Source organism: Hyla sarda, unplaced genomic scaffold, assembly GCF_029499605.1.
Source record: "Hyla sarda isolate aHylSar1 unplaced genomic scaffold, aHylSar1.hap1 scaffold_694, whole genome shotgun sequence".
Taxonomy (NCBI): Eukaryota; Metazoa; Chordata; class Amphibia; order Anura; family Hylidae; genus Hyla; species Hyla sarda.
In genome coordinates this window covers 13057-35686 of record NW_026610712.1, presented here as the reverse complement: position 1 = coordinate 35686, position 22630 = coordinate 13057, and the positions used below count along the sequence as shown (strand labels likewise).

The 22630-nt window shown below is 55.0% G+C and overlaps 1 protein-coding gene across 5 annotated transcripts in view; it reads right to left on the bottom strand.

Moving 5' to 3' along the window:
* Positions 1 to 18736, bottom strand: part of LOC130343847 (mid1-interacting protein 1-B-like) — a 33365-nt gene extending 14629 nt beyond the window's left edge. The window contains exon 1 of one of the 5 annotated variants that reach the window (XM_056554386.1): positions 18669 to 18736. The gene's annotated coding sequence lies outside the window, so the exon portion shown is untranslated. Of the gene's footprint in view, positions 1 to 4071; positions 4102 to 4727; positions 4803 to 5635; positions 5696 to 18456; positions 18522 to 18668 lie in introns of those variants that run through there. The other 4 variants (XM_056554382.1, XM_056554381.1, XM_056554383.1 and 1 more) reach the window with 4 other exon arrangements.
* Positions 18737 to 22630: the final 3894 nt, after the last annotated feature.

Sequence of the window (22630 nt, the reverse complement as noted above, 5' to 3'; positions counted from 1 at the left end):
AACTTCAGCCGATCATCCTTCTCTCCCCTCCTCTCTACCTTCAGCCGATCATTCTCTCTTCTCTACCTTCAGTCGATCATCCTCCTCTCCTCTCTACCTTCAGCCGATCATCCTCCTCCCCTCTCTATCTTCAGCCGATCATCTTCCCCTCCTCTCTACCTTCAGCCGATCATCCTCCCCTCCTCTCTACCTTCAGCCGATCATCCTCCCCTCCTCTCTACCTTCAGCCGATCATCCTCCCCTCCTCTCTACCTTCAGCCGATCATCCTCCCCTCCTCTCTACCTTCAGCAGATCATCCTCCTCTCTACCTTCAGCCGATCATCCTCCTCTCCTCTCTACCTTCAGCAGATCATCCTCCTCTCCTCTCTACCTTCAGCCGATCATCCTCCCCTCCTCTCTACCTTCAGCCGATCATCCTCCTCTCCTCTCTACCTTCAGCAGATCATCCTCCTCTCCTCTCTACCTTCAGCCGATCATCCTCCTCTACTCTCTACCTTGAGCCGATCATCCACCTCTCCTCTCTACCTTCAGCCGATCATCCTCCTCTCCTCTCTACCTTCAGCCGATCATCCTCCTCCCCTCTCTACCTTCAGCCGATCATCCTCCTCCCCTCTCTACCTTCAGCCGATCATCCTTCTCTCCTCTCTACCTTCAGCTGATCATCCTCCTCTCCTCTCTACCTTCAGCCGATCATCCTCCTCCCCTCTCTACCTTCAGCCGATCATCCTTCTCTCCTCTCTACCTTCAGCCGATCATCCTCCCCTCCTCTCTACCTTCAGCCGATCATCCTCCTCTCCCCTCCTCTCTATCTTCAGCCGATCATCCTCTTCTCCCCTCCTCTCTAACTTCAGCCGATCATCCTTCTCTCCCCTCCTCTCTACCTTCAGCCGATCATTCTCTCTTCTCTACCTTCAGCCGATCATCCTCCTCTCCTCTCTACCTTGAGCCGATCATCCTCCTCACCCCTCCTCTCTACCTTCAGCTGATCATCCTCCTCTCCTCTCTACCTTCAGCCGATCATCCTCCCCTCCTCTCTACCTTCAGCCAATCATCCTCCCCTCCTCTCTACCTTCAGCCGATCATCCCCCTCTCCTCTCTACCTTCAGCCGATCATCCTCCTCTCCTCTCTACCTTCAGCCGATCCTCCTCCTCTCCTTTCTACCTTCAGCCGATCATCCTCCCCTCCTCTCTACCTTCAGCCGATCATCCTCCTCTCTACCTTCAGCCGATCATCCTCCTCTCCTCTCTACCTTAAGCCGATCATTCCCCTCTCCTCCCTACCTTCAGCCGATCATCCTCCTCTCCTCTCTACCTTCAGCTGATCATCCTCCTCTCCTCTCTACCTTCAGCCGATCCTCTCCTCTCTACCTTAAGCCGATCATCCTCCTCTCCTCTCTACCTTCCGCCAATCATCCTCCTCCCCTCTCAACCTTCAGCCAATCATCCTCCCCTCCTCTCTACCTTCAGCCGATCCTCCTCCTCTCCTCTCCTCTCTACCTTCAGCCGATCATCCTCCTCTTTCCTCCTCTCTACCTTCAGCCGATCATCCTCCTCTCCTCTCTACCTTCAGCCGATCATCCTCCTCTCCTCTCTACCTTCAGCCGATCCTCCTCCTCTCTACCTTCAGCCGATCATCCTCCTCTCCTCTCTACCTTCAGCCGATCATCCTCCCCTCCTCTCTACCTTCAGCCAATCATCGTCCCCTCCTCTCTACCTTCAGCCGATCATCCCCCTCTCCTCTCTACCTTCAGTCGATCATCCTCCTCTCCTCTCTACCTTCAGCCGATCCTCCTCCTCTCCTTTCTACCTTCAGCCGATCATCTTCCCCTCCTCTCTACCTTCAGCCGATCATCCTCCTCTCTACCTTCAGCCGATCATCCTCCTCTCCTCTCTACCTTCAGCCGATCATCCTCCTCTCCTCTCTACCTTCAGCCGATCATCTTCCTCTCGTCTCTACCTTTAGCTGATCATTCCCCTCTCCTCCCTACCTTCAGCCGATCATCCTCCTCTCCTCTCTACCTTCAGCCGATCATCCTCCCCTCCTCTCTACCTTCAGCCAATCATCCTCCCCTCCTCTCTACCTTCAGCCGATCATCCCCCTCTCCTCTCTACCTTCAGCCGATCATCCTCCTCTCCTCTCTACCTTCAGCCGATCATCCTCCTCTCCTCTCTACCTTCAGCCAATCATCCTCCCCTCCTCTCTACCTTCAGCCGATCATCCCCCTCTCCTCTCTACCTTCAGCCGATCATCCTCCTCTCCTCTCTACCTTCAGCCGATCATCCTTCTCTCCTCTCTACCTTCAGCTGATCATCCTCCTCTCCTCTCTACCTTCAGCCGATCATCCTCCTCCCCTCTCTACCTTCAGCCGATCATCCTTCTCTCCTCTCTACCTTCAGCCGATCATCCTCCCCTCCTCTCTACCTTCAGCCGATCATCCTCCTCTCCCCTCCTCTCTATCTTCAGCCGATCATCCTCTTCTCCCCTCCTCTCTAACTTCAGCCGATCATCCTTCTCTCCCCTCCTCTCTACCTTCAGCCGATCATTCTCTCTTCTCTACCTTCAGCCGATCATCCTCCTCTCCTCTCTACCTTGAGCCGATCATCCTCCTCTCCCCTCCTCTCTACCTTCAGCTGATCATCCTCCTCTCCTCTCTACCTTCAGCCGATCATCCTCCCCTCCTCTCTACCTTCAGCCAATCATCCTCCCCTCCTCTCTACCTTCAGCCGATCATCCCCCTCTCCTCTCTACCTTCAGCCGATCATCCTCCTCTCCTCTCTACCTTCAGCCGATCCTCCTCCTCTCCTTTCTACCTTCAGCCGATCATCCTCCCCTCCTCTCTACCTTCAGCCGATCATCCTCCTCTCTACCTTCAGCCGATCATCCTCCTCTCCTCTCTACCTTAAGCCGATCATTCCCCTCTCCTCCCTACCTTCAGCCGATCATCCTCCTCTCCTCTCTACCTTCAGCTGATCATCCTCCTCTCCTCTCTACCTTCAGCCGATCCTCTCCTCTCTACCTTAAGCCGATCATCCTCCTCTCCTCTCTACCTTCCGCCAATCATCCTCCTCCCCTCTCAACCTTCAGCCAATCATCCTCCCCTCCTCTCTACCTTCAGCCGATCCTCCTCCTCTCCTCTCCTCTCTACCTTCAGCCGATCATCCTCCTCTTTCCTCCTCTCTACCTTCAGCCGATCATCCTCCTCTCCTCTCTACCTTCAGCCGATCATCCTCCTCTCCTCTCTACCTTCAGCCGATCCTCCTCCTCTCTACCTTCAGCCGATCATCCTCCTCTCCTCTCTACCTTCAGCCGATCATCCTCCCCTCCTCTCTACCTTCAGCCAATCATCCTCCCCTCCTCTCTACCTTCAGCCGATCATCCCCCTCTCCTCTCTACCTTCAGCCGATCATCCTCCTCTCCTCTCTACCTTCAGCCGATCCTCCTCCTCTCCTTTCTACCTTCAGCCGATCATCTTCCCCTCCTCTCTACCTTCAGCCGATCATCCTCCTCTCTACCTTCAGCCGATCATCCTCCTCTCCTCTCTACCTTCAGCCGATCATCCTCCTCTCCTCTCTACCTTCAGCCGATCATCTTCCTCTCGTCTCTACCTTTAGCTGATCATTCCCCTCTCCTCCCTACCTTCAGCCGATCATCCTCCTCTCCTCTCTACCTTCAGCCGATCATCCTCCTCTCCTCTCTACCTTCAGCCGATCCTCTCCTCTCTACCTTCAGCCGATCATCCTCCTCTCCTCTCAACCTTCAGCCGTTCATCCTCCCTTCCTCTCTACCTTCAGCCGATCATCCTCCTCTTCTCTCTACCTTCAGCCGATCCTCCTCCTCTCCTCTCTACCTTCAGCCAATCATCCTCCTCTCCCCTCCTCTCTACCTTCAGCCGATAATCCTCCTATTCCCTCCTCTCTACCTTCAGCCGATCATCCTCCCCTCTTCTCTACCTTCAGCCAATCATCCTCCCCTCCTCTCTACCTTCAGCCGATCATCGCCCCTCTCCTCTCTACCTTCAGCCGATCATCCTCCTCTCCTCTCTACCTTCAGCCGATCCTCTCCTTTCTACCTTCAGACGATCATCCTCCCCTCCTCTCTACCTTCAGCCAATCATCCTCCTCTCCTCTCTACCTTCAGCCGATCATCCTCCCCTCCTCTCTACCTTCAGCCGATCATCCTCCCCTCCACTCTACCTTCAGCCGATCATCCTCCTCTCCCCTCCTCTCTACCTTCAGCTGATCATCCTCCTCTCCTCTCTATCTTCAGCCGATCATCCTCCTCTCTATCTTCAGCCGATCATCCTCCCCTCCTCTCTACCTTCAGCCAATCATCCTCCTCTCCTCTCTACCTTCAGTCGATCATCCTCCTCTTCTCTCTACCTTCAGCCGATCATCCTTCTCTCCTCTCTACCTTCAGCCGATCACCCTCCTCTCCTCTCTACCTTCAGCCGATCATCCTCCCCTCCTCTCTACCTTCAGCCGATCATTCCCCTCTCCTCCCTACCATCAGCCGATCATCCTCCTCTCCCCTCCTCTCTACCTTCAGCCGGTCATCCTCCTCTCCTCTCTACCTTCAGCCGATCATCCTCCTCTCTACCTTCAGCCGATCATCCTCCCATCCTCTCTACCTTCAGCCGATAATCCTCCTCTCCTCTCTACCTTCAGCCGATCATCCTCCCCTCCTCTCTACCTTCAGCCGATCATCCTCCTCCCCCCTCCTCTCTACCTTCAGCCGATCATCCTCCTCTCCTCTCTATCTTCAGCCGATCATCCTCCCCTCCTCTCTACCTTCAGCCGATCATCCTCCTCTCCTCTCTACTTTCAGCCGATCATCGTCCTATTCTCTCTACCTTAAGCCGATCATCCTCCTCTCCTCTCTACCTTCAGCCGATCATCCTCCCTCCTCTCTACCTTCAGCCGATCATCGTCCTCTCCTCTCTACCTTCAGCCGATCATCCTCCTCTCCTCTCTACCTTCAGCCGATCATCCTGCCCTCCTCTCTACCTTCAGCTGATCATCCTCCCCTCCTCTATACCTTCAGCCGATCATCCTCCCCTCCTCTATACCTTCAGCCGATCATCCTCCTCTCCTCTCTACCTTCAGCCGATCATCCTCCTCTCCCCTCCTCTCTACCTTCAGCCGATCATCCTCCTCTCCTCTCTACCTTCAGCCGATCATCCTCCTCTCCTTTCTACCTTCAGCCGATCATCCTCCCCTCCTCTCTACCTTCAGCCGATCATCCTCCCCTCCTCTCTACCTTCAGCCGATCATCCTCCTCTCCTCTCTACCTTCAGCCGAGCATCCTCCCCTCCTCTATACCTTCAGACGATCATCCTCCTCTCCTCTCTACCTTCAGCCGATCATCCTCCTCTCCCCTCCTCTCTACCTTCAGCCGATCATCCTCCTCTCCTCTCTACCTTCAGCCGATCATCCTCCTCTCCTTTCTACCTTCAGCCGATCATCCTCCCCTCCTCTCTACCTTCAGCCGATCATCCTCCCCTCCTCTCTACCTTCAGCCGATCATCCTCCTCTCCTCTCTACCTTCAGCCGAGCATCCTCCCCTCCTCTCTACCTTCAGCCGATCATCCTCCTCTCCTCTCTACCTTCAGCCGATCATCCTCATTTCCTCTCTACCTTCAGCCGATCATCCTCCCCTCCTCTCTATCTTCAGCCGATCATCCTCCTCTCCTCTCTACCTTCAGCCGAGCATCCTCCCCTCCTCTCTACCTTCAGCCGATCATCCTCCTCTCCTCTCTACCTTCAGCCGATCATCCTCATTTCCTCTCTACCTTCAGCCGATCATCCTTCCCTCCTCTCTACCTTCAGCCGATCATCCTCCTCTCCTCTCTACCTTCAGCCGATCATCCTCCTCTCCTCTCTACCTTCAGCCGATCATCCTCGTTTCCTCTCTACCTTCAGCCGATCATCCTCCCCTCCTCTCTACCTTCAGCGATCATCCTCCCCTCCTCTCTACCTTCAGCCGATCATCCTCCTCTCTACCTTCAGCCGATCATCCTCCCCTCCTCTCTACCTTCAGCCAATCATCCTTCTCTCCTCTCTACTTTCAGCCGATCATCCTCCCCTCCTCTCTACCTTCAGCCGATCATCCTCCCCTCCTCTCTACCTTACGCCGATCATCCTCCCCCTCCTCTCTACCTTCAGCCGATCATCCTCCCCTCCTCTCTACCTTCAGCCGATCATCCTCCCCTCCTCTCTACCTTAAGCCGATCATCCTTCCCTCCTCTCTACCTTCAGCCGATCATCCTCCCCTCCTCTCTACCTTCAGCCGATCATCCTCCTCTCCTCTCTACCTTCAGCCGATCATCCTCCCCTCCTCTCTACCTTCAGCCAATCATCCTCCCCTCCTCTCTACCTTCAGCCGATCATCCCATTCTCCTCTCTACCTGCAGCCGATCATCCTCCTCTCCTCTCTACCTTCAGCCGATCCTCCTCCTCTCCTTTCTACCTTCAGCCGATCATCCTCCTCTCTACCTTCAGCCGATCATCCTCCTCTCTACCTTCAGCCGATCATCCTCCCCTCCTCTCTACCTTAAGCCGATCATTCTCCTCTCCTCTCTACCTTCAGCCAATCATCCTCCTCTCCTCTCTACCTTTAGCCGATCATCCTCCTCTCCTCTCTACCTTCAGCTGATCATTCCCCTCTCCTCCCTACCTTCAGCCGATCATCCTCCTCTCCTCTCTACCTTCAGCCGATCATCGCCCCTCTCCTCTCTACCTTCAGCCGATCATCCTCCTCTCCTCTCTACCTTCAGCCGATCCTCTCCTTTCTACCTTCAGACGATCATCCTCCCCTCCTTCTCTACCTTCAGCCAATCATCCTCCTCTCCTCTCTACCTTCAGCCGATCATCCTCCCCTCCTCTCTACCTTCAGCCGATCATCCTCCCCTCCACTCTACCTTCAGCCGATCATCCTCCTCTCCCCTCCTCTCTACCTTCAGCTGATCATCCTCCTCTCCTCTCTATCTTCAGCCGATCATCCTCCCCTCCTCTCTACCTTCAGCCGATCATCCTCCTCTCCTCTCTACCTTCGGCCGATCATCCTTCTCTCCTCTCTACCTTCAGCGGATCATCCTTCTCTCCTCTCTACCTTCAGGCGATCATCCTCCTCTCCTCTCTACCTTCAGCCGATCATCCTCCTCTCCTCTCTACCTTCAGCCGATCATTCCCTCTCCTCCCTACCTTCAGCCGATCATCCTTCTCTCCCCTCCTCTCTACCTTCAGCTGATCATCATCCTCTCCTCTCTATCTTCAGCAGATCATCCTCCCCTCCTCTCTACCTTCAGCCGATCATCCTCCTCTCCTCTCTACCTTCAGCCGATCATCCTTCTCTCCTCTCTACCTTCAGCGGATCATCCTTCTCTCCTCTTTACCTTCAGGCGATCATCCTCCTCTCCTCTCTACCTTCAGTCGATCATCCTCCTCTCCTCTCTACCTTCAGCCGATCATTCCCCTCTCCTCCCTACCTTCAGCCGATCAGCCTCCTCTCCACTCCTCTCTACCTTCAGCCGATCATCCTCCTCTCCTCTCTACCTTCAGCCGATCATCCTCCCCTCCTCTCTACCTTCAGCCGATCATCCTCCCCTCGGCTCTACCTTCAGCCGATCATCCCCCTCTCCTCTCTACCTTCAGCCGATCATCCTCCTCTCCTCAATACCTTCAGCCGATCATCCTCCCCTCCTCTCTACCTTCAGCCGATCATCCTCCCCTCCTCTCTACCTTCAGCGATCATCCTCCTCTCCCCTCCTCTCTACCTTCAGTCGATCATCCTCCTCTCTATCTTCAGCCGATCATCCTCCCTCCTCTCTACCTTCAGCCAATCATCCTCCTCTCCTCTCTACCTTCAGTCGATCATCCTCCTCTTCTCTCTACCTTCAGCCGATCATCCTTCTCTCCTCTCTACCTTCAGCCGATCACCCTCCTCTCCTCTCTACCTTCAGCCGATCATCCTCCCCTCCTCTCTACCTTCAGCCGATCATTCCCCTCTCCTCCCTACCATCAGCCGATCATCCTCCTCTCCCCTCCTCTCTACCTTCAGCCGGTCATCCTCCTCTCCTCTCTACCTTCAGCCGATCATCCTCCTCTCTACCTTCAGCCGATCATCCTCCCATCCTCTCTACCTTCAGCCGATAATCCTCCTCTCCTCTCTACCTTCAGCCGATCATCCTCCCCTCCTCTCTACCTTCAGCCGATCATCCTCCTCCCCCCTCCTCTCTACCTTCAGCCGATCATCCTCCTCTCCTCTCTATCTTCAGCCGATCATCCTCCCCTCCTCTCTACCTTCAGCCGATCATCCTCCTCTCCTCTCTACTTTCAGCCGATCATCGTCCTATTCTCTCTACCTTAAGCCGATCATCCTCCTCTCCTCTCTACCTTCAGCCGATCATCCTCCCCTCCTCTCTACCTTCAGCCGATCATCGTCCTCTCCTCTCTACCTTCAGCCGATCATCCTCCTCTCCTCTCTACCTTCAGCCGATCATCCTGCCCTCATCTCTACCTTCAGCTGATCATCCTCCCCTCCTCTATACCTTCAGCCGATCATCCTCCCCTCCTCTATACCTTCAGCCGATCATCCTCCTCTCCTCTCTACCTTCAGCCGATCATCCTCCTCTCCCCTCCTCTCTACCTTCAGCCGATCATCCTCCTCTCCTCTCTACCTTCAGCCGATCATCCTCCTCTCCTTTCTACCTTCAGCCGATCATCCTCCCCTCCTCTCTACCTTCAGCCGATCATCCTCCCCTCCTCTCTACCTTCAGCCGATCATCCTCCTCTCCTCTCTACCTTCAGCCGAGCATCCTCCCCTCCTCTATACCTTCAGACGATCATCCTCCTCTCCTCTCTACCTTCAGCCGATCATCCTCCTCTCCCCTCCTCTCTACCTTCAGCCGATCATCCTCCTCTCCTCTCTACCTTCAGCCGATCATCCTCCTCTCCTTTCTACCTTCAGCCGATCATCCTCCCCTCCTCTCTACCTTCAGCCGATCATCCTCCCCTCCTCTCTACCTTCAGCCGATCATCCTCCTCTCCTTTCTACCTTCAGCCGATCATCCTCCCCTCCTCTCTACCTTCAGCCGATCATCCTCCCCTCCTCTCTACCTTCAGCCGATCATCCTCCTCTCCTCTCTACCTTCAGCCGAGCATCCTCCCCTCCTCTCTACCTTCAGCCGATCATCCTCCTCTCCTCTCTACCTTCAGCCGAGCATCCTCCCCTCCTCTCTACCTTCAGCCGATCATCCTCCTCTCCTCTCTACCTTCAGCCGATCATCCTCATTTCCTCTCTACCTTCAGCCGATCATCCTTCCCTCCTCTCTACCTTCAGCCGATCATCCTCCTCTCCTCTCTACCTTCAGCCGATCATCCTCCTCTCCTCTCTACCTTCAGCCGATCATCCTCGTTTCCTCTCTACCTTCAGCCGATCATCCTCCCCTCCTCTCTACCTTCAGCCGATCATCCTCCCCTCCTCTCTACCTTCAGCCGATCATCCTCCTCTCTACCTTCAGCCGATCATCCTCCCCTCCTCTCTACCTTCAGCCAATCATCCTTCTCTCCTCTCTACTTTCAGCCGATCATCCTCCCCTCCTCTCTACCTTCAGCCGATCATCCTCCCCTCCTCTCTACCTTACGCCGATCATCCTCCCCTCCTCTCTACCTTCAGCCGATCATCCTCCCCTCCTCTCTACCTTCAGCCGATCATCCTCCCCTCCTCTCTACCTTAAGCCGATCATCCTTCCCTCCTCTCTACCTTCAGCCGATCATCCTCCCCTCCTCTCTACCTTCAGCCGATCATTCTCCTCTCCTCTCTACCTTCAGCCGATCATCCTCCCCTCCTCTCTACCTTCAGCCAATCATCCTCCCCTCCTCTCTACCTTAAGCCGATCATCCCATTCTCCTCTCTACCTGCAGCCGATCATCCTCCTCTCCTCTCTACCTTCAGCCGATCCTCCTCCTCTCCTTTCTACCTTCAGCCGATCATCCTCCTCTCTACCTTCAGCCGATCATCCTCCTCTCTACCTTCAGCCGATCATCCTCCCCTCCTCTCTACCTTAAGCCGATCATTCTCCTCTCCTCTCTACCTTCAGCCAATCATCCTCCTCTCCTCTCTACCTTTAGCCGATCATCCTCCTCTCCTCTCTACCTTCAGCTGATCATTCCCCTCTCCTCCCTACCTTCAGCCGATCATCCTCCTCTCCTCTCTACCTTCAGCCGATCCTCTCCTCTCTACCTTCAGCCGATCATCCTCCTCCCCTCTCTACCTTCTGCCGATCATCCTCCTCCCCTCTCAACCTTCAGCCGATCATCCTCCACTCCTCTCTACCTTCAGCCGATAATCCTCCTCTTCTCTCTACCTTCAGCCGATCCTCCTCCTCTCCTCTCTACCTTCAGCCAATCATCCTCCTCTCCCCTCCTCTCTACCTTCAGCCGATCATCCTCCTCTTCCCCTCTCTCTACCTTCAGCCAATCATCCTCCTCTCCTCTCTACCTTCAGCCGATCATCCTCCTCTCCTCTATACCTTCAGCTGATCCTCCTCCTCTCTACCTTCAGCCGATCATCCTCCTCTCCTCTCTACCTTCAGCCGATCTTCCTACCCTCTTCTCTACCTTCAGCCAATCGTCCTCCCCTCCTCTCTACCTTCAGCCGATCATCCCCCTCTCCTCTCTACCTTCAGCCGATCATCCTCCCTTCAGCCGATCCTCCTCCTCTCCTTTCTACCTTCAGCCGATCATCCTCCCTCCTCTCTACCTTCAGCCGATCATCCTCCTCTCTACCTTCAGCCGATCATCCTCCCATCCTCTCTACCTTCAGCCGATCATCCTCCTCTCCTCTCTACCTTCAGCCGATCATCCTACCCTCCTCTCTACCTTCAGCCGATCATCCTCCTCTCCCCTCCTCTCTACCTTCAGCTGATCATCCTCCTCTCCTCTCTATCTTCAGCCGATCATCCTCCCCTCCTCTCTACCTTCAGCCGATCATCCTTCTCTCCTCACTACCTTCAGCGGATCATCCTTATCTCCTCTATACCTTCAGGCGATCATCCTCCTCTCCTCTCTACCTTCAGCGATCATCCTCCTCTCCTCTCTATCTTCAGCCGATCATTCCCTTCTCCTCCCTACCTCAGCCGATCATCCTCCTCTCCCCTCCTCTCTACCTTCAGCTGATCATCCTCCTCTCCTCTCTATCTTCAGCCGATCATCCTCCCCTCCTCTCTACCTTCAGCCGATCATCCTTCTATCCTCTCTACCTTCAGCCGATCATCCTTCTCTCCTCTCTACCTTCAGCGGATCATCCTTCTCTCCTCTCTACCTTCAGGCGATCATCCTCCTCTCCTCTCTACCTTCAGCCGATCATCCTCCTCTCCTCTCTACCTTCAGCCGATCATTCCCCTCTCCTCCCTACCTTCAGCCGATCATCGTCCTCTCCCCTCCTCTCTACCTTCAGCCGATCATCCTCCTCTCCTCTCTACCTTCAGCCGATCATCCTACCCTCCTCTCTACCTTCAGCCGATCATCCTCCCCTCGGCTCTACCTTCAGCCGATCATCCCCCTCTCCTCTCTACCTTCAGCCGATCATCCGCCTCTCCTCTATACCTTAAGCCGATCATCCTTCTCTCCTTTCTACCTTCAGCCGATCATCCTCCTCTCCTCTCTACCTTCAGCCGATCATCCTCCCCTCCTCTCTACCTTCAGCCGAACATCCTCCTCTCCTCTCTACCTTCAGCCGATCATCCTCCCCTCCTCTCTACCTTCAGCCGATCATCCTCCCCTCCTCTCTACCTTCAGCCGATCATCCTCCTCTCCCCTCCTCTCTACCTTCAGTCGATCATCCTCCTCTCTATCTTCAGCCGATCATCCTCCCCTCCTCTCTACCTTCAGCCGATCATCCTCCTCTCCTCTCTACCTTCAGTCGATCATCCTCCTCTTCTCTCTACCTTCAGCCGATCATCCTTCTCTCCTCTCCACCTTCAGCCGATCACCCTCCTCTCCTCTCTACCTTCAGCCGATCATCCTCCCCTCCTCTCTACCTTCAGCCGATCATTCCCCTCTCCTCCCTACCATCAGCCAATCATCCTCCTCTCCCCTCCTCTCTACCTTCAGCCGTTCATCCTCCTCTTCTCTCTACCTTCAGCCGATCACCCTCCCCTCCTCTCTACCTTCAGGCGATCATCCTCCTCTCCTCTCTACCTTCAGCCGATCATCCTCCTCTCCTCTCTACCTTCAGCCGATCATCCTCCTCTCCTCTCTACCTTCAGCCGATCATCCTCGTTTCCTCTCTACCTTCAGCCGATCATCCTCCCCTCCTCTCTACCTTCAGCCGATCATCCTCCCCTCCTCTCTACCTTCAGCCGATCATCCTCCCCTCCTCTCTACCTTCAGCCGATCATCCTCCCCTCCTCTCTACCTTCAGCCAATCATCCTCCTCTCCTCTCTACTTTCAGCCGATCATCCTCCCCTCCTCTCTACCTTCAGCGGATCATCCTCCCCTCCTCTCTACCTTACGCCGATCATCCTCCCCTCCTCTCTACCTTCAGCCGATCATCCTCCCCTCCTCTCTACCTTCAGCCGATCATCCTCCTCTCTACCTTCAGCCGATCATCCTTCCCTCCTCTCTACCTTCAGCCGATCATCCTCCCCTCCTCTCTACCTTCAGCCGATCATCCTCTTCTCCTCTCTACCTTCAGCCGATCATCCTCCCCTCCTCTCTACCTTCAGCCAATCATCCTCCCCTCCTCTCTACCTTCAGCCGATCATCCCATTCTCCTCTCTACCTGCAGCCGATCATCCTCCTCTCCTCTCTACCTTCAGCCGATCCTCCTCCTCTCCTTTCTACCTTCAGCCGATCATCCTCCTCTCTACCTTCAGCCGATCATCCTCCTCTCTACCTTCAGCCGATCATCCTCCCCTCCTCTCTACCTTCAGCCGATCATCCTCCTCTCCTCTCTACCTTCAGCCGATCATCCTCCTCTCCTCTCTACCTTCAGCCGATCATCCTCCTCTCCTCTCTACCTTCAGCTGATCATTCCCCTCTCCTCCCTACCTTCAGCCGATCATCCTCCTCTCCTCTCTACCTTCAGCCGATCCTCTCCTCTCCACCTTCAGCCGATCATCCTCCTCCCCTCTCTACCTTCAGCCGATCATCCTCCTCCCCTCTCAACCTTCAGCCGATCATCCTCCACTCCTCTCTACCTTCAGCCGATAATCCTCCTCTTCTCTCTACCTTCAGCCGATCCTCCTCCTCTCCTCTCTACCTTCAGCCAATCATCCTCCTCTCCCCTCCTCTCTACCTTCAGCCGATCATCCTCCTCTTCCCCTCTCTCTACCTTCAGCCAATCATCCTCCTCTCCTCTCTACCTTCAGCCGATCATCCTCCTCTCCTCTATACCTTCAGCTGATCCTCCTCCTCTCTACCTTCAGCCGATCATCCTCCTCTCCTCTCTACCTTCAGCCGATCTTCCTACCCTCTTCTCTACCTTCAGCCAATCGTCCTCCCCTCCTCTCTACCTTCAGCCGATCATCCCCCTCTCCTCTCTACCTTCAGCCGATCATCCTCCCTTCAGCCGATCCTCCTCCTCTCCTTTCTACCTTCAGCCGATCATCCTCCCCTCCTCTCTACCTTCAGCCGATCATCCTCCTCTCTACCTTCAGCCGATCATCCTCCCATCCTCTCTACCTTCAGCCGATCATCCTCCTCTCCTCTCTACCTTCAGCCGATCATCCTACCCTCCTCTCTACCTTCAGCCGATCATCCTCCTCTCCCCTCCTCTCTACCTTCAGCTGATCATCCTCCTCTCCTCTCTATCTTCAGCCGATCATCCTCCCCTCCTCTCTACCTTCAGCCGATCATCCTTCTCTCCTCACTACCTTCAGCGGATCATCCTTATCTCCTCTATACCTTCAGGCGATCATCCTCCTCTCCTCTCTACCTTCTGCCGATCATCCTCCTCTCCTCTCTATCTTCAGCCGATCATTCCCTTCTCCTCCCTACCTTCAGCCGATCATCCTCCTCTCCCCTCCTCTCTACCTTCAGCTGATCATCCTCCTCTCCTCTCTATCTTCAGCCGATCATCCTCCCCTCCTCTCTACCTTCAGCCGATCATCCTTCTATCCTCTCTACCTTCAGCCGATCATCCTTCTCTCCTCTCTACCTTCAGCGGATCATCCTTCTCTCCTCTCTACCTTCAGGCGATCATCCTCCTCTCCTCTCTACCTTCAGCCGATCATCCTCCTCTCCTCTCTACCTTCAGCCGATCATTCCCCTCTCCTCCCTACCTTCAGCCGATCATCGTCCTCTCCCCTCCTCTCTACCTTCAGCCGATCATCCTCCTCTCCTCTCTACCTTCAGCCGATCATCCTACCCTCCTCTCTACCTTCAGCCGATCATCCTCCCCTCGGCTCTACCTTCAGCCGATCATCCCCCTCTCCTCTCTACCTTCAGCCGATCATCCGCCTCTCCTCTATACCTTAAGCCGATCATCCTTCTCTCCTTTCTACCTTCAGCCGATCATCCTCCTCTCCTCTCTACCTTCAGCCGATCATCCTCCCCTCCTCTCTACCTTCAGCCGAACATCCTCCTCTCCTCTCTACCTTCAGCCGATCATCCTCCCCTCCTCTCTACCTTCAGCCGATCATCCTCCCCTCCTCTCTACCTTCAGCCGATCATCCTCCTCTCCCCTCCTCTCTACCTTCAGTCGATCATCCTCCTCTCTATCTTCAGCCGATCATCCTCCCCTCCTCTCTACCTTCAGCCGATCATCCTCCTCTCCTCTCTACCTTCAGTCGATCATCCTCCTCTTCTCTCTACCTTCAGCCGATCATCCTTCTCTCCTCTCCACCTTCAGCCGATCACCCTCCTCTCCTCTCTACCTTCAGCCGATCATCCTCCCCTCCTCTCTACCTTCAGCCGATCATTCCCCTCTCCTCCCTACCATCAGCCAATCATCCTCCTCTCCCCTCCTCTCTACCTTCAGCCGTTCATCCTCCTCTTCTCTCTACCTTCAGCCGATCACCCTCCCCTCCTCTCTACCTTCAGGCGATCATCCTCCTCTCCTCTCTACCTTCAGCCGATCATCCTCCTCTCCTCTCTACCTTCAGCCGATCATCCTCCTCTCCTCTCTACCTTCAGCCGATCATCCTCCTCTCCTCTCTACCTTCAGCCGATCATCCTCGTTTCCTCTCTACCTTCAGCCGATCATCCTCCCCTCCTCTCTACCTTCAGCCGATCATCCTCCCCTCCTCTCTACCTTCAGCCGATCATCCTCCCCTCCTCTCTACCTTCAGCCGATCATCCTCCCCTCCTCTCTACCTTCAGCCAATCATCCTCCTCTCCTCTCTACTTTCAGCCGATCATCCTCCCCTCCTCTCTACCTTCAGCCGATCATCCTCCCCTCCTCTCTACCTTACGCCGATCATCCTCCCCTCCTCTCTACCTTCAGCCGATCATCCTCCCCTCCTCTCTACCTTCAGCCGATCATCCTCCCCTCCTCTCTACCTTCAGCCGATCATCCTTCCCTCCTCTCTACCTTCAGCCGATCATCCTCCCCTCCTCTCTACCTTCAGCCGATCATCCTCTTCTCCTCTCTACCTTCAGCCGATCATCCTCCCCTCCTCTCTACCTTCAGCCAATCATCCTCCCCTCCTCTCTACCTTCAGCCGATCATCCCATTCTCCTCTCTACCTGCAGCCTATCATCCTCCTCTCCTCTCTACCTTCAGCCGATCCTCCTCCTCTCCTTTCTACCTTCAGCCGATCATCCTCCTCTCTACCTTCAGCCGATCATCCTCCTCTCTACCTTCAGCCGATCATCCTCCCCTCCTCTCTACCTTCAGCCGATCATCCTCCTCTCCTCTCTACCTTAAGCCGATCATCCTCCTCTCCTCTCTACCTTCAGCCGATCATCCTCCTCTCCTCTCTACCTTCAGCTGATCATTCCCCTCTCCTCCCTACCTTCAGCCGATCATCCTCCTCTCCTCTCTACCTTCAGCCGATCCTCTCCTCTCCACCTTCAGCCGATCATCCTCCTCCCCTCTCTACCTTCAGCCGATCATCCTCCTCCCCTCTCAACCTTCAGCCGATCATCCTCCACTCCTCTCTACCTTCAGCCGATAATCCTCCTCTTCTCTCTACCTTCAGCCGATCCTCCTCCTCTCCTCTCTACCTTCAGCCAATCATCCTCCTCTCCCCTCCTCTCTACCTTCAGCCGATCATCCTCCTCTTCCCCTCTCTCTACCTTCAGCCGATCATCCTCCTCTCCTCTCTACCTTCAGCCGATCATCCTCCTCTCCTCTATACCTTCAGCCGATCCTCCTCCTCTCTACCTTCAGCCGATCATCCTCCTCTCCTCTCTACCTTCAGCCGATCTTCCTCCCCTCTTCTCTACCTTCAGTCAATCGTCCTCCCCTCCTCTCTACCTTCAGCCGATCATCCCCCTCTCCTCTCTACCTTCAGCCGATCATCCTCCTCTCCTCTCTACCTTCAGCCGATCCTCCTCCTCTCCTTTCTACCTTCAGCCGATCATCCTCCCCTCCTCTCTACCTTCAGCCGATCATCCTCCTCTCTACCTTCAGCCGATCATCCTCCCATCCTCTCTACCTTCAGCCGATCATCCTCCTCTCCTCTCTACCTTCAGCCGATCATCCTCCCCTCCTCTCTACCTTCAGCCGATCATCCTCCCCTCCTCTCTACCTTCAGCCGATCATCCTCCTCTCCCCTCCTCTCTACCTTCAGCTGATCATCCTCCTCTCCTCTCTATCTTCAGCCGATCATCCTCCCCTCCTCTCTACCTTCAGCCGATCATCCTCCTCTCCTCTCTACCTTCAGCCGATCATCCTCCTCTCCTCTCTATCTTCAGCCGATCATTCCCCTCTCCTCCCTACCTTCAGCCGATCATCCTCCTCTCCCCTCCTCTCTACCTTCAGCTGATTATCCTACTCTCCTCTCTATCTTCAGCCGATCATCCTCCCCTCCTCTCTACCTTCAGCCGATCATCCTCCTATCCTCTCTACCTTTAGCCGATCATCCTTCTCTCCTCTCTACCTTCAGCGGATCATCCTTCTCTCCTCTCTACCTTCAGGCGATCATCCTCCTCTCCTCTCTACCTTCAGCCGATCATCCTCCTCTCCTCTCTACCTTCAGCCGATCATTCCCCTCTACTCCCTACCTTCAGCCGATCATCGTCCTCTCCCCTCCTCTCTACCTTCAGCCGATCATCCTCCTCTCCTCTCTACCTTCAGCCGATCATCCTACCCTCCTCTCTACCTTCAGCTGATCATCCTCCCCTCGGCTCTACCTTCAGCCGATCATCCCCCTCTCCTCTCTACCTTCAGCCGATCATCCGCCTCTCCTCTATACCTTAAGCCGATCATCCTTCTCTCCTTTCTACCTTCAGCCGATCATCCTCCTCTCCTCTCTACCTTCAGCCGATCATCCTCCCCTCCTCTCTACCTTCAGCCGATCATCCTCCTCTCCTCTCTACCTTCAGCTGATCATCCTCCCCTCCTCTCTACCTTCAGCCGATCATCCTCCCCTCCTCTCTACCTTCAGCCGATCATCCTCCTCTCCCCTCCTCTCTACCTTCAGTCGATCATCCTCCTCTCTATCTTCAGCCGATCATCCTCCCCTCCTCTCTACCTTCAGCCGATCATCCTCCTCTCCTCTCTACCTTCAGTCGATCATCCTCCTCTTCTCTCTACCTTCAGCCGATCATCCTTCTCTCCTCTCTACCTTCAGCCGATCACCCTCCTCTCCTCTCTACCTTCAGCCGATCATCCTCCCCTCCTCTCTACCTTCAGCCGATCATCCTCCCCTCCTCTCTACCATCAGCCAATCATCCTCCTCTCCCCTCCTCTCTACCTTCAGCCGGTCATCCTCCTCTTCTCTCTACCTTCAGCCGATCTTCCTCCTCTCTACCTTCAGCCGATCATCGTCCCATCCTCTCTACCTTCAGCCGATCATCCTCCTATCCTCTCTACCTTTAGCCGATCATCCTCCCCTCCGCTCTACCTTCAGCCGATCATTCCCCTCTCCTCCCTACCATCAGCCAATCATCCTCCTCTCCCCTCCTCTCTACCTTCAGCCGATCATCCTCCTCTCCTCTCTATCTTCAGCCGATCATCTCCCCTCCTCTCTACCTTCAGCCGATCATCCTCCTCTCCTCTCTACTTTCAGCCGATCATCGTCCTATTCTCTCTACCTTAAGCCGATCATCCTCCTCTCCTCTCTACCTTCAGCCGATCATCCTCCCCTCCTCTCTACCTTCAGCCGAATATCCTCCTCTCCTCTCTACCTTCAGCCGATCATCCTCCTCTCCTCTCTACCTTCAGCCGATCATCCTGCCCTCCTCTCTACCTTCAGCCGATCATCCTCCCCTCCTCTATACCTTCAGCCGATCATCCTCCTCTCCTCTCTACCTTCAGCCGATCATCCTCCTCTCCCCTCCTCTCTACCTTCAGCCGATCATCCTCCTCTCCACCTTCAGCCGATCATCTTCCCCTCCTCTCTACCTTCAGCCGATCATCCTCCTTTCCTCTCTACCTTCAGCCGATCATCCTCCCCTCCTCTCTACCTTCAGCCGATCATCCTCCCCTCCTATCTACCTTTAGCCGATCATCCTCCCCTCCTCTCTACCTTCAGCCGATCATCCTCCCCTCCTATCTACCTTCAGCCGATCATCCTCGTTTCCTCTCTACCTTCAGCCGATCATCCTCGTTTCCTCTCTACCTTCAGCCGATCATCCTCGTTTCCTCTCTACCTTCAGCCGATCATCCTCGATTCCTCTCTACCTTCAGCCGATCATCCTCCCCTCCTCTCTACCTTCAGCCGATCATCCTCCCCTCCTCTCTACCTTCAGCCGATCATCCTCCTCTCCTCTCTACCTTCAGCCAATCATCCTCCCCTCCTCTCTACCTTCAGCCGATCATCCTCCTCTCCTCTCTACCTTCAGCCGATCATCCTCCTCTCCTATCTACCTTCAGCCGATCATCCTCCTCTCCACCTTCTGCCGATCATCCTCCTCTCCACCTTCAGCCAATCATCTTCCCCTCCTCTCTACCTTCAGCCGATCATCCTCCTTTCCTCTCTACCTTCAGCCGATCATCCTCCCCTCCTCTCTACCTTCAGCCGATCATCCTCCCCTCCTATCTACCTTCAGCCGATCATCCTCCCCTCCTCTCTACCTTCAGCCGATCATACTCCTCTCTTCTCTACCTTCAGCCGATCATCCTCCTCTCCTCTCTACCTTCAACTGATAATCCTCCTCTCTACCTTCAGCCGATCATCCTCCCCTCCTCCCTACCTTCAGCCGATCATCCTCCCCTCCTCTCTACCTTCAGCCGATCATCCTTCCCTCCTCTCTACCTTCAGCCGATCATCCTCCCCTCCTCTCTACCTTCAGTCGATCATCCTCCCCTCCTCTCTACCTTCAGCCGATCATCCTCCCCTCCTCTCTACCTTCAGCCGATCATCCTCGTTTCCTCTCTACCTTCAGCCGATCATCCTCGTTTCCTCTCTACCTTCAGCCGATCATCCTCCCCTCCTCTCTACCTTCAGCCGATCATCCTCCCCTCCTCTCTACCTTCAGCCGATCATCCTCCTCTCTACCTTCAGCCGATCATCCTCCACTCCTCTCTACCTTCAGCCGATCATCCTCCTCTACTCTCTACCTTCAGCCGATCATCCTCGTTTCCTCTCTACCTTCAGCCGATCATCCTTCCCTCCTCTCTACCTTCAGCCGATCATCCTCCTCTCCACTCTACCTTCAGCCGATCATCCTCCTCTCCTCTCTACCTTCAGCCGATCATCCTCGTTTCCTCTCTACCTTCAGCCGATCATCCTCCCCTCCTCTCTACTTTCAGCCGATCATCCTCCCCTCCTCTCTACCTTCAGCCGATCATCCTCCTCTCCTCTCTACCTTCAGCCGATCATCCTCCCCTCCTCTCTACCTTCAGCCAATTATCCTCCTCTCCTCTCTACCTTCAGCCGATCATCCTCGCCTCCTCTCTACCTTCAGCCGATCATCCTCCCCTCCTCTCTACCTTACGCCGATCATCCTCCCCTCCTCTCTACCTTCAGCCGATCATCCTCCCCTCCTCTCTACCTTCAGCCGATCATCCTCCCCTCCTCTCTACCTTCAGCCGATCATCCTCCCCTCCTCTCTACCTTCAGCCGATCATTCCCCTCTCTTCCCTACCTTCAGCCGATCATCCTCCTCTCCCCTCCTCTCTACCTTCAGCTGATCATCCTCCTCTCCTCTCTATCTTCAGCCGATCATCCTCCCCTCCTCTCTACCTTCAGCCGATCATCCTCCCCTCGGCTCTACCTTCAGCCGATCATCCCCCTTTCCTCTCTACCTTCAGCCGATCATCCGGCTCTCCTTTCTACCTTCAGCCGATCATCCTCCTCTCCCCTCTACCTTCAGCCGATCTTCCTCCCCTCCTCTCTACCTTCAGCCGATCATCCTCCTCTCCTCTCTACCTTCAGCCGATCATCCTCCCCTCCTCTCTACCTTCAGCCGATCAGCCTTCCCTCCTCTCTACCTTCAGCCGATCATCCTCCTCTCCCCTCTACCTTCAGTCGATCATCCTCCTCTTCTCTCTACCTTCAGTCGATCATCCTTCTCTCCTCTCTACCTTCAGCCGATCACCCTCCTCTCCTCTCTACCTTCAGCCGATCATCATCCCCTCCTCTCTACCTTTAGCCGATCATTCCCCTCTCCTTCCTACCATCAGCCGATCATCCTCCTCTCCCCTCCTCTCTACCTTCAGCCGGTCATCCTCCTCTCCCCTCTACCTTCAGCCGATCTTCCTCCCCTCCTCTCTACCTTCAGCCGATCATCCTCCTCTCCTCTCTACCTTCAGCCGATCATCCTCCCCTCCTCTCTACCTTCAGCCGATCATCCTCCCCTCCTCTCTACCTTCAGCCGATCATCCTCCTCTCCCCTCCTCTCTACCTTCAGTCGATCATCCTCCTCTCTATCTTCAGCCGATCATCCTCCCCTCCTCTCTACCTTCAGCTGATCATCCTCCTCTCCTCTCTACCTTCAGTCGATCATCCTCCTCTTCTCTCTACCTTCAGTCGATCATCCTTCTCTCTTCTCTACCTTCAGCCGATCACCCTCCTCTCCTCTCTACCTTCAGCCGATCATCCTCCCCTCCTCTCTACCTTCAGCCGATCATTCCCCTCTCCTCCCTACCATCAGCCGATCATCCTCCTCTCCCCTCCTCTCTACCTTCAGCCGGTCATCCTCCTCTCCTCTCTACCTTCAGCCGATCATCCTCCTCTTTCCTCCTCTCTACCTTCAGCCGATCATCCTCCTCTCCTCTCTACCTTCAGCCGATCATCCTCCTCTCCTCTCTACCTTCAGCCGATCCTCCTCCTCTCTACCTTCAGCCGATCATCCTCCTCTCCTCTCTACCTTCAGCCGATCATCCTCCCCTCCTCTCTACCTTCAGCCAATCATCGTCCCCTCCTCTCTACCTTCAGCCGATCATCCCCCTCTCCTCTCTACCTTCAGTCGATCATCCTCCTCTCCTCTCTACCTTCAGCCGATCCTCCTCCTCTCCTTTCTACCTTCAGCCGATCATCTTCCCCTCCTCTCTACCTTCAGCCGATCATCCTCCTCTCTACCTTCAGCCGATCATCCTCCTCTCCTCTCTACCTTCAGCCGATCATCCTCCTCTCCTCTCTACCTTCAGCCGATCATCTTCCTCTCGTCTCTACCTTTAGCTGATCATTCCCCTCTCCTCCCTACCTTCAGCCGATCATCCTCCTCTCCTCTCTACCTTCAGCCGATCATCCTCCCCTCCTCTCTACCTTCAGCCAATCATCCTCCCCTCCTCTCTACCTTCAGCCGATCATCCCCCTCTCCTCTCTACCTTCAGCCGATCATCCTCCTCTCCTCTCTACCTTCAGCCGATCATCCTCCTCTCCTCTCTACCTTCAGCCAATCATCCTCCCCTCCTCTCTACCTTCAGCCGATCATCCCCCTCTCCTCTCTACCTTCAGCCGATCATCCTCCTCTCCTCTCTACCTTCAGCCGATCATCCTCCCCTCCTCTCTACCTTCAGCCGATCATCCTCCCCTCCTCTCTACCTTCAGCCGATCATCCTCCCCTCCTCTCTACCTTCAGCCGATCATCCTCCCCTCCTCTCTACCTTTAGCCGATCATCTTCGTTTCCTCTCTACCTTCAGCCGATCATCCTCGTTTCCTCTCTACCTTCAGCCGATCATCCTCCTCTCCTCTCTACCTTCAGCCGATCATCCTCGTTTCCTCTCTACCTTCAGCAGATCATCCTCCCCTCCTCTCTACCTTCAGCCGATCATCCTCCTCTCCTCTCTACCTTCAGCCGATCATCCTCCCCTCCTCTCTACCTTCAGCCGATCATCCTCCACTCCTCTCTACCTTCAGCCGATCATCCTCCTCTCCTCTCTACCTTCAGCCGATCATCCTCCCCTCCTCTCTACCTTCAGCCGATCATCCTCCCCTCCTCTCTACCTTCAGCCGATCATCCTCCTCTCTCTCCTTCAGCCGATCATCCTCCCCTCCTCTCTACCTTCAGCCGATCATCCTCCCCTCCTCTCTACCTTCAGCCGATCATCCTCCCCTCCTCTCTACCTTCAGCC